Source organism: Meles meles, chromosome 1, assembly GCF_922984935.1.
Source record: "Meles meles chromosome 1, mMelMel3.1 paternal haplotype, whole genome shotgun sequence".
Classification (NCBI taxonomy): domain Eukaryota; kingdom Metazoa; phylum Chordata; class Mammalia; order Carnivora; family Mustelidae; genus Meles; species Meles meles.
Genome location: NC_060066.1, coordinates 17,302,967 through 17,313,902, shown reverse-complemented (window position 1 = coordinate 17,313,902; position 10,936 = coordinate 17,302,967). Strand labels below are relative to the sequence as shown.

At 52.9% G+C, this 10,936-nt stretch overlaps 1 non-coding gene across 1 annotated transcript; it reads right to left on the bottom strand.

Annotated features, from left to right (window-relative positions):
* Window positions 1-637: 637 nt before the first annotated feature.
* On the bottom strand, window positions 638-710 carry TRNAM-CAU. Its single transcript has one exon. It is a non-coding gene; the product is annotated as a tRNA-Met (tRNA).
* Between the last annotated feature and the right edge of the window lie 10,226 nt (window positions 711-10,936).

Here is a 10,936-nt window from a genome sequence, read left to right as displayed (position 1 = left end):
CGCGCCCGTCGGGGGATCTGCGGAGATTAGTGCCGCCACCAGAAGGCTGCAGGACGAAGGGGCGATCACAGCCAGCACATCCCCATCGGGTTTGCCGCACAGGAACCGTCGGGGACCACCGCAGTGGCCAGAGCACCTGCTTCGGCCGCAGTGGCAGCAGGGCCCCGGTCCCGCCCCGCCCCTGCTAGGAGCGCTCCCCACCCCCTCCCCTGCCCCCTCGGGTCCCGCCGCCTCCCAGCGCCGCAGACCCACGCTGCCCGGTGGTTCTCAGTGCCCTCCGCCGCCGGGCCGCCCGCGACCGCCCGGCCTCCGGGGCCAGGGCGGAGCGACCCGGGACGGCGGGGTGGCAGGGGTACTGCGCGCTGGGGAAGCTGCGGTTCTTTGTCAGCGGCTTACGGGGTCGCGGCCAGTGTCCCGTGTGTGTCCCCCTGTCGTCGTGCCTCGGCCTTCCTTCCAGTCCTCAGTCCCGGGCCCGGGACAGAGAAGGGAGACTTGACCGCGTGCGAGGACCGGTTTTTCGGGCAGGCGGGGCGAGCCCAGCGTTGCACGGGAGACCCCTCTGCGGAGCGTGTGCCCGCAGGCAAATAAAATCCGTCGTTCTGGCTGGAGTGGAGACGTAGAGCCAACAAAAGTATTGTGCCCCGTGTGAGGATCGAACTCACGACCTTCAGATTATGAGACTGACGCGCTACCTACTGCGCTAACGAGGCACCTACTCCGCTCCTTCCGCCGGAGGATAATGAAGCTAGTGCTGGGGTCCGGTGCGCATGCTCAGACGGGAAACTGTGGCTTCGTTTCTGTCTGCTCTAGGCTCCCGGACGCGAGCGCCAAGCAGGCGCAGACTACCTCCCGCCCGCTCTCCAGTCTTCCTCTGCTTGCTGGACTGTCAGTCAGCAAACACTGGGGTTTGCTTGACCCCACTGGGCTGGGTAGAGAGGACACGGAGAAGTGGGATTCTTTCTGCTGCTGTACTGTCTTATTTTTTAAATAGTGCGTTCAAAGCGTTTGCTTACTCGGGATCTCGTGGAACACTCACTGGGCACCTACTGTATTCCCGGCCCTGTGCGGGGTGTTCACATGCCCAGCCTCCAAGAGTTGGAGTGGAGGCGCAGGTGCATAATGATTTGAAAACACACACATCTAAAAAAAGAGAGAAGAAAAAGAAAGGAAGGAAGAAAGAGACAGAAAAAGAAAGAAAGGAAGGAAGGAAGGAAAGAAGGAAGAAAGAAAGAAAGAAAGAAAGAAAGAAAGAAAGAAAGAGAAAGAAAGAAAGAAAGAAAGAAAGAGAGAGAAAGAAAGAAAGAGAAAGAGAAAGAAAGATAGATCCAGGCAAGCACGCACACACGCCTTTCCGGCCCCACCCCCGACCCGGATCCAGCCCGGCCCGGCCCCTCCGGGCGCCCCAGGTTTGCCCGCGGCCCGGAGCTCGCCGGCCGAGGCCACTGTCCGAAGCGACAGCAGCTCGGGAAACAGCCTCAGCACCTTGGAAGCCCCCTCCCTTCCTTCCCCCAACCCCAGTCCTTTACATGAGCTCATTAAATACTACCTTCTTGTTAAGGGAAACTATGTCACACAGGGAAAACGGGTGGGTTGGTTTGTTTCTGGACACAGGTTAAACACATTACTATTAAACTAGAAAATACTCCCCCACGTACCATCTAAAGTCAGCCACATCACGGCTCACTTAACATCTGTGTATTTCTCTGTGTGTCAAAAACGTAATTTAAGAGTGAACTCCAGCCAGCGACAGGCTTGCAGAAGGGCTTTGGGGGAGTGTCCTGACGGTTGCCAAGCTCCGGGTGCTTTTAAGCAGCGAGCAGTTTGCTGGCCCGCTGGGCCCCGAGGACAGCGAGGTAGAGATTGGGAGGAGACTGCGGGAGCCCTGAGATGTTCACGTCGATCCTGGCAGGGGCACACTGACGCGCACTGCACAAGCCTTCCAACGTTTTCTATTTTCCTGAAATTCGTCGTTATAAAATGTTGCGGGAGGAGTTGTTTTAATCACCCAGAACTGGGGAGCTACGGTGGGATGTAGCGATGAGTGTATGGAGGAGGGAAAATGCCATTATCATCTTCAGAGCGGGCACCAGAACTCCTGGGAGTTGGGGGCGGGGGGGGGGGGGGGAGTCAGAGGTAGGGTCGGTGACAGATCTCTATATTGGAGAAAGACCCTGGAGTGGGAGGTCAGCGCGACCCACAGGGGGAAAGACAGGGCGAGCTCCTGGGCCGGTGAGGCTGGGGTGACCCGACGGGGGAGTGGACGGGGCACGACTCCTAAGGGCACCTTCAAGCCTCCTTAGGAGGAGTCGCGGGGTGGAGCAGGCGATCCTGGGGGAGTTTCCCCCCCCCTCGCCGTCCCCAGTGGAAGCCCCACGATCACTCCTCCCACCACGGTCCGGGGGAGGCGGGGGTAGGGGGAAGTACCTCACAGGGGCTGTGCTCCAGGTGCGGTCACCGGGGCCCCAGGACAGCCCGCGGGTGCAGGACGGCGAAGGATGGGGCAGAGGGGACAGAGAAGGAAGCCCCCAACACACACACACACACACACACACACACACACACACACACACACAGGAACCTTTATGGGGTCCCTGACTACCACAGCTACAAATCACTCTTTCCTGGGTCCCGCAGGCCAAGGGACAAACTCGCCCCTCCAGGGTTACGCCCTCAAGTCGTGTTAGAACTGCAAAAATATTGGAAAGCGCCCAAGTCCATGAACAGGGAACTGGCCAGAGGAATGAGGGTCCGTCCAGAATGAAAACAAGAATGCGGGAGGCTCCATGACTGATATGAAACGAGTGAAGAAAGCAAGGGCAGAACCGGGTGTGGGGTGCCCTGCCGTTACAGCATGAAGCGGGGCAAGAGTATTCACAGTTGCTAGTGTTTGCACGTTAAATCTCTGAACGGACACACAGACAACCAAGATCAATGATTACATGCTGGGGGAGGTCGAAATTGTATGGTTGAAGGCAAGGATGGGACGAAGACTTTCCAAAAAGTGAACTATTATGTTAACAGTTTTAGATTTACAGAGAAATCGTAGGTAGTAGAGCTCCCATAAAGAACACCCCCAGTTTCCTCTGTTACTAGCACCCGACATTAGTGGGGTATGTTGGCTACAATTAATGAACCAGTGCTGATATAGTATTGCCTGGAGTCCCTCCTGATTCAGATTTCCCTAATTTTCCCCAAAGGTCCTTTTTCTGTTGCAGGATCCCATGTTTAATGGTCGTGCCTCCTTAGGCTGCTCCTGGCTGGGTTGGTTTCTCAGACTTGCCTTGTTTTTGATGACCTTGACAGCTTTGAGGAGGATGGTCAGATATTTTATAGATTGACTCTCAGTTTGGGGATTTGTCGGATGCTCTTCCAGGATGAAGACTTTTCACAGCATACCTTTGAGTAGTCGAAAATAAGATATTTGAACAATGTTCATCTATTTCCTATTTAAAATTTTGAATCAATTAACCTAAAAGACCCAAAACTCCAGGAACAAGGAAAGGGGGAGAAGGAAGGAAGCAGAGGGGAGGAAACGAGGAGAAGAAGGGACCAGAGGAAAGGAAGGCGGAGGAGAGTGAGGAAGGGAGGGTGAAGATGAAGGAGAGGGAGGAGGGGAAGGTGAAGAGAAGGGGAAGGAGGGAGAAGAGAAAGCAAGGCGCAGCCCTGCGCGGGGGCCCCCCTGCGCGGTCTACCGGGATGGCCGCCAGGGGGCGCTTTGCCCAGCGGTCCCCGCCGTCACCCAGGCTGGTGGGTTTGTCCTGACGCTGGAAGGCGGGCCCATCCGTTTGGTTCTAGAAACTCTAGAACAGCCCGGGAACAAGGGCGGGGGCGAGGGGAGCGGACGCGGGGAGGGAGGGACACCGCGCCACGACCGCGCGCTGGGCCCCCACCCGGGGGTGGGACGGGGGACCGCATCATCATCATCCAAACCTACTTAGGGAACAGACCACAGGGGGGCCGTCCGGGGTCGGGGGGAGGAGCGGGCCCATGTTCCACTAAACAAAATATCTCCATGTTTTAAACACGTGTGCCACAAGTTTTCAAAGACTTTTCTGAGCGAGTCCGAGCTGGGATGCCCGCACCTGCTTCCTCCCTGCCTCCATGAGGCCCGCGCCAGCAGAACCTGGGCGGCTGCCGAACCCCCACCCCCTACCCGGCCGCTCTTGGATGCCGCACAGGAAACCCTTGGCTGCCCGTGTCCGGACTTGGAGTAAGCGGTGGTCAGTGTCACCTGCCCACCAGGGTCGCAGACGCAGACCCGGGCCTGGCTGGTGGTGAGGGATGATGGCCAGGACCTGCAGGGCTTCAAGTGCTGTCAGCGCCCGGGAGCCCCAGACAAGCCCTTTCCACCTCTCGGCCTTTTGGACGGGCTGTTTTCGAGGCTGGCTTGCCTTTTCCACCGTCAAGCACCTTGTCTGGGACAGGGGTCTCTTCCTTGCCTTTCTTCAGCCAGCTAAACCGTCACCCCTGTAAGGGCCTATTCAGCCAGAGCAGCTCCATCCGGTTAAACAGTGATTTTGTTGTTTATGCGGTAAAACTTAAATTGACCCTGCACCACCCCCCCCAACCAAGGGAACTTAAAAACAAGTCCCAGAAAACAGTCCCAGGTAACAAATCCCAAATACAAGGGTGGGTCAGGCCAGGTGGAGACATCCAATCAGTGGGGGCGCATACTGTCTCCCTAGCTACCAAGGAGTATGGGTCCTGCCCTTTGGGCCCCAATTCTGACCAAGGTGATAGGCGGATTCAAATAACTGCTACAGGGTAGATTGTAATTCAATTGGTCACTTATGTGTGACCTAGCATGACTGTGCAGCTTTCTCTGTGTGTTAAATCTCATTGGCCACCTGTGCGTGGCCAGGCCCAACCACATGGCCTTTGCCCTTAAAAGCTAGTCTGTAAGGCAGAGAGAGGTCGCCTCTTTGCAAGAGATGGCCCAGGCCGGTTGGTTTGATTCTCGATGCTTGGCGCAAAATAAATCTTTGCTTGACCTTGGCTTTGTATCAGTCTCGCTCCTTTGGTTATGGACCCAACGAAAACCCCCTCTGCGAGAATCGGATCCCCATTTCCTCCCTCATCTGCTTCCTTCCCCACTTATCCCCCCTCCTTGGGTGGATACAGGTGCTGTTCCCTCCCAGCTGAACGCTTCCTCTGTGGGGGCTCATTTACTCCGGGAACAACCAGGAGGGCTCTGTACCGCCCCTGTCCATCACTTACCGGTGGGCAAACTCAAACTGAGGGCGAGGAGGGGACTTGCTCAAGTTGGAACCCCCGGTTGCAGGGGAGGCAGGACCCCACGTTAGTGAAACGACGTGGGCCTCTCTCCAGCCCCCCCACACCCAGCAACAACTGGCCAACGTGTTTCTCACCTGCACCCCCTAAAATAATTCTGAAACATCTAGGCATGTCCTTGAATAATGTTGATTCCTAAACTTTCTCATTGTAAGTTCAGTTTCAAAAGATGCATTTTCCAGGAAATGCAGATTTTCTAAAAATAAAACTATGATTTTTTAAACATGCATCCGATGAAATAAAAACATCCTATGGATTCCATACAAACCACTATTTTTTTTAAAGATTTTTTAAAAATTTATTTGAGAAAGACGGTGTTGGGGTGGGGGAGAGCAGGGAGAAGGGTACAAGCAGACTTTGCTGAGCTTAGAGCCCCAGGAGGGTCTCGAACTCAAGGCCCCGAGATCATGACCCTAGATGAAATCAAGAGTCAGATGCTCATCTCACTAAACCACCCAATCCTACCCCCACCTGCCCAAACCCATCATCTATTGTAAATACGTCAGAACAAGCTCCCTTTTAACGCTTGGTAAGTTAACATTTATTTCCCCTTCTGAACTCCTATTTCCATTCTACTGCCTCCTTGGCAGAGTCTTGTCCTTGTAGAATACATGTTCCATGTTTGAATGATTATTGATCACCCTAACATGACTCTCAGCGACAAAAATCTGTCCATAAATGGGAAGCTTCTTGTTTCCCATGACCATAAGGCTCTAAGGGCCAAACTTTCCTTCTAAATTGACATGTTGTTATTTTTATTAGTACTCAGTGAGTCAAAACTCATAAATATATAGCTGTGAAGCATAATTTTTATTTATTTTTTTAAGAATGTATGTGAAGCGTAATTTTTAAATTAAAAAAAATATAAAATTTTATCCAAAACAAATATCCAAGACATGGATGCAATTTTTTTTTTCTTCAGAGAGAGAGGACATCCATGTTCAGGGGAGGGGCAGAGAGAGAAATAAATTTATTTATTTATTTATTTATTTATTTAAATTTTTGAGAGAAAGCTGGAGCAAGCACAAGTAGGGGGGAGGGGCAGAAGGAGAAGCAGACTCAAGGCTGAGCAGGGAGCGCGTAGAGACTCAATCCCAAGACCATGGGATCACGATTTGAGCCAAAGGTGGACGCTTAACCAACTGAGCCCCACAGGCACCCCGGATGCAATGTTCTAATCTTATATTATTCATATAGGGTATATTACTTTTTGCTAGAATAAGATGGGGTTCAACACTAGTTTTATTCCTATTTTTTGTATTTACAGACATGAAAGTTGAGAAACCGTTCACATAAAGAAGAAAAAAGGGCAGAGAGAGTTTTGCTTCAGCACCAGAACTCAATTCCTTCAGCACGTTTCAAGTTCTAGCCTAAAAAGCACTTCAAAATTAACTTTCATCCATCTAGCAGTGCGGTTGGTCCTCTTTCTGTTTTGAACTGGAAGCCACAATAATTAGTCATTAGAATCTTCAGCGTTCTCAGCTTCTAAGTGATGTTGCATGGAACATTCCCTTTACTGGTGGTTCTAGAGGTTTCCATACCCGCCTAGTAGTAGGATCCTAAAAGTGGAGGAAGAAGAGTTGGAAATGGCAGATGGGGAAGGAACAGTGGCCTGCCCCCCTTCCAACTGGTCAGCCTTAGGGCCTCTTCGCACGCCCCTGGAGGTACTGACAGGAGGTAGAGGCTGTTGTAAGCCCATTTTCCAGAGTGGAACATTTGCATGCTTGAGTGTGTTGCAAATTACTGCTCTCCCACAGCCTGGATGGACCCAGGCAGGGAGGCCACCCCGGGAAGCAGACAGACGATCCAGACCCAGGGCAGTGAGAGCAGGTCCCAGGAGATGGCTCTGGAGACCGATATTAAGGAGCCAACAGAGACAAGTTCTCCAGGAACAGCCAGGACTTGGATCTGGTTAACAGCCAAGGACAAAGAGAGAAAGCAAGAGTCCCTCCACATCAGGATGAATAATGTCCAGAAACATCCTGGTGCCACCACCAGGCAGGAAAACAAGAAAGAGGGGCCTGTTTAGGGGGAAACCAATACATGCTGATTTTGCATCCTTTGTGTTATGGAAATAATACATGCTCGGTATAGAAAACATACTCACGTAAACACCCTCTCCATCAAAAATTGCCAGACTCGTGCTGCTTTCACAAATCATTTAACACCCAATGGCTTGCACAAGTATGAATTTTTCTTTCTTTGTTTGTTTTTTTTTTTAAGATTTTATTTATTTATTGAGAGAGAGAGAGAGATCACAAGTAGGCAGAGAGAGAAGAAGGGAAGCAGGCTCCCTGCCGAGCAGAGAGCCCAATGCGGGGCTTGATCCCAGAAACCTGGGATCATGACTTGAGCCAAAAGCAGAGACCTTAACCCACTGAGCCACCCAGGAGCCCCCAAGTATGTATTTATCCTTTTTAAAAATAATTGTACTGAAATGCCGTTCACACACGATACCAATTCATGACCCAGTGTGTTAAATCCAATGGTTTTGCTCTTTTACATTATTTTTTAAATTGTGGTGACAGATATTACACAAAATACACCATATCAACCATTCGCAGTATGTAATTCAGGGGCACTAGGTTCATTTACGACGTCAGGCAAGCATCTTAACTATCAGTTTCCAGAACCTTTGCCTCGTGCCAAGCAGAAACTGTACCCATTAAGCAATAGCCCCTCTCCCCCTCCCCCCTCCCTGTAGCCTCTAATCTACTATCTATGGATTTGCCTATTCCAGACGTTCACATACATGGAATCGTACATTTGTCCCTTTGGGTCTGGCTTACGGTGCTCAGCATAATGTTCTCAAGGTAAGCATGTATTTTTCTTGCTCACGGGTCGGTGGGCTGCCAGTTCCAGGCTGAGGTTGAATTCACCTCTGCTCATGGTTGTCTCCACGCTCTCCTGGGACCAGCCATTTCTGGCCTATATTCTTCTCACTGAGGGTCATGGCAGCCCGAGAGGCGAAGCTATGCCAAACAAGCACATTTAAAGCCTCTGCTCTGGGTACATCCATCAAAATTCCACTGGGCCAACCAAGGCCCCTGGCCAAGTTCAACGTAGGGATAGGGAAAGAGACTCAGCCCGCAGTGGGAGAGTTGCAAAGCTAGGGCAAGGGACGGGGTGAGGCGGGGAGAGCAGTGATCCAGTCTGGACACAAGTAAAGAAAATTCCCCTCGTCCCACCCTGGGGCCCAATCTGGTCCCTCTCCGGAGGGCGACCACCCGTATCAGTGTCCTATTGTCCTGTGACTAAGAGCAAGCCTGGAACTACTTTTCCTGCCAACCCAGAGAGATCTTCCTGATCTATGTAACCATAGCGGAGTGTCCCTGAGAAGGGGAGATCAGGCTGGACACACGCAAGGGGGAGACCATGTGAGGGCACAGGGAGAAGGTGTCCATCAACAAGCCAGGGAGAGGGGCCTCCGAGAAACGCCCTGCCCACACCTTGGCCTCAGACTTCCAGCCTCCAGGACTATGACAGACACAGTTTCTGTCGTCCCAGCCACCCCGTCTGTGGTACTTTGCGGTGGCAGCCCTGGCTGCTCTAGTCTTCTGATTCTGGAACATCTCATCCTCACCCGTCAGTAACAAATGCTGTAGTGAACATTCTCGTGCGTGTGTTTGACAGGCGACGTCCGAGGAGCTTGTAGACAGCCACTTCGTTCAGTCCTGGGTTCTGGTGGATTTGCTGTGTCTCTCCCAAGGGAGCACATCTAGAATTTTCCGGAATTTTCCATTTACCTGAGGGTGAAGACCAGAAACTCCAGGGTCTGTCTGCACCAGGGCGCTCCCGGCTGTTAGGCGCTGGGGCTTCTCTTCTCACGCTGACCTCTCCCTGCACTTCCATCCCACCCACGGGCCGGTGACTCCATCTGTTTGGCAGGGTCACAAGCACATGGTGAGCCGCCTCTGACCTGACCACAGCCCACAGCCCACAGCCTCTCTTTCCTCAAACAGCTCTCCTGTCACTGCTCCAGCCAGAGGGAGGTCAGGGTGAGCGGCTTCCAGGGCCCATGCTCATTGTGAGCCTCATCTCCTTTCCAGCCCTCTCTGCTTTGGAAATTAAATAAAATAGGGGCGCCTGGGTGGCTTAGTCGTTAAGCGACTGTTTTCCGCTCAAGTCATGATCCCAGGGTCCTGGGATCGAATCCCCACATCGGGCTCTCTGCTCAGCAGGAAGCCTCCTTCTCCGTCTCCCACTCCCCCTGCTTGTGTTCCCTCTCACTATGTCTCTCTCTGCCAAATAAATAAATAAAAATCTTTTTAAAAATAAAATAAAATTTAAAATTTCATCTATATCTATATCTATATCTATCTATATATATAGCGCCATATAGGAGGCTGAGTGAGAGGAAAGGCTGAGGGAAGGAAGGACGCTGGGGAGAACGCCGCCATTTATGGTAAGTTCGCCTGTGGCACTCTGGGAAGCAGCAGAGACTTCCAGGCCTGGCCCCTTCCCAGCCAGAACTCAGGAGCTGGCTGCAGGCCCTCGTGTCTCATTTCATTATTCTGACTGTGACAAGCCAGGAGCGAGGGCACAGCCAGCTGGGCAGCTGGAGGGGAGGCTGAAAGAGGCCGGAATGTGCAGCAGGAGGAGGGTTTTCCTCAGACTTTCCCCTGTGGAAGTCCTCCTGCGCCCCCAGTGGCCTGAGCTTTGGAGTTCCTCTGTCCCCTCCCCTCACCACCCTCCACACAACCTCTATGGACCTGGGGGCCCATTCCCTACCCTCTCCCCCAGCTGATTCCTATCATCCTGCTGCTGGCGGCCACCTGCACTTGGCTGTGACCTGAGAGAGGCCTCCTGACCCCTGGGCTAGGTCAGGCCTCTCTGATCTGCCTTCTCTTGGCTCCCTTGACCTTAATGCTCGTCCTAATTTGATGTCGTGACTTCTCCTTTGCTGTCTTTCCCGCAGACCGTCAGTACCTCGACGACAGGGTCTGCCGTAGGCTAAGCAGAGCGCGGGGTGGGCCCTCCAGGGTCTGCTGGGGGGGGGGACGCATCTCACATCCTACAGCAATTACTTGTCTTTCCTGGAGGACAGGGACTCCGGCTGGGTCATTTCTACATCCCCAACTTTTAGTCTCATGAGAGACCTGTTTATTAGTCCCAAATGGGGGCAGGATCAGATTTAATAGCCAAGTGGCCTTTCCGTGGCCTGGCCAGGAGCGGACTCCAAGATCCACTGGCCGCTCCTCACATATGAGGTGAGGCAGATGGCAAGGTCCCCTAGCCGGAGGACAGGAAAGGGTGACAGAGCTCACTTCTCAGGGCCCTCCTGCTCCACCCGCCCCGGCCCACTGTGAGACAGGTGGGGAAGGGTGTGGTCTCAGCAGCCACGGGGCTCCCAGGAGGTGGGTCACACCTAGATCAGGACAGTGGTTTTGCCTACGGATCCAACAGACACAACGGCAGGGACAGGGGTCCCAGGGTGCTTCCTGGCACCCCAACCTGTGTTGAGACACAGAGGCATGAGACTCCCTTCGTCACAGGGCTAATGGGCGTCATGGTTCCTACCTCCAATGGCCAGGCATCCAGGCAGGGGCTGGGCTCCCTAAATACTAATGCTTTCAAATCGTATCACTAAAATCTACTCTCGCACCTGGATTTCAAACATAGCTTTTGAGCCTGAAATTGCACA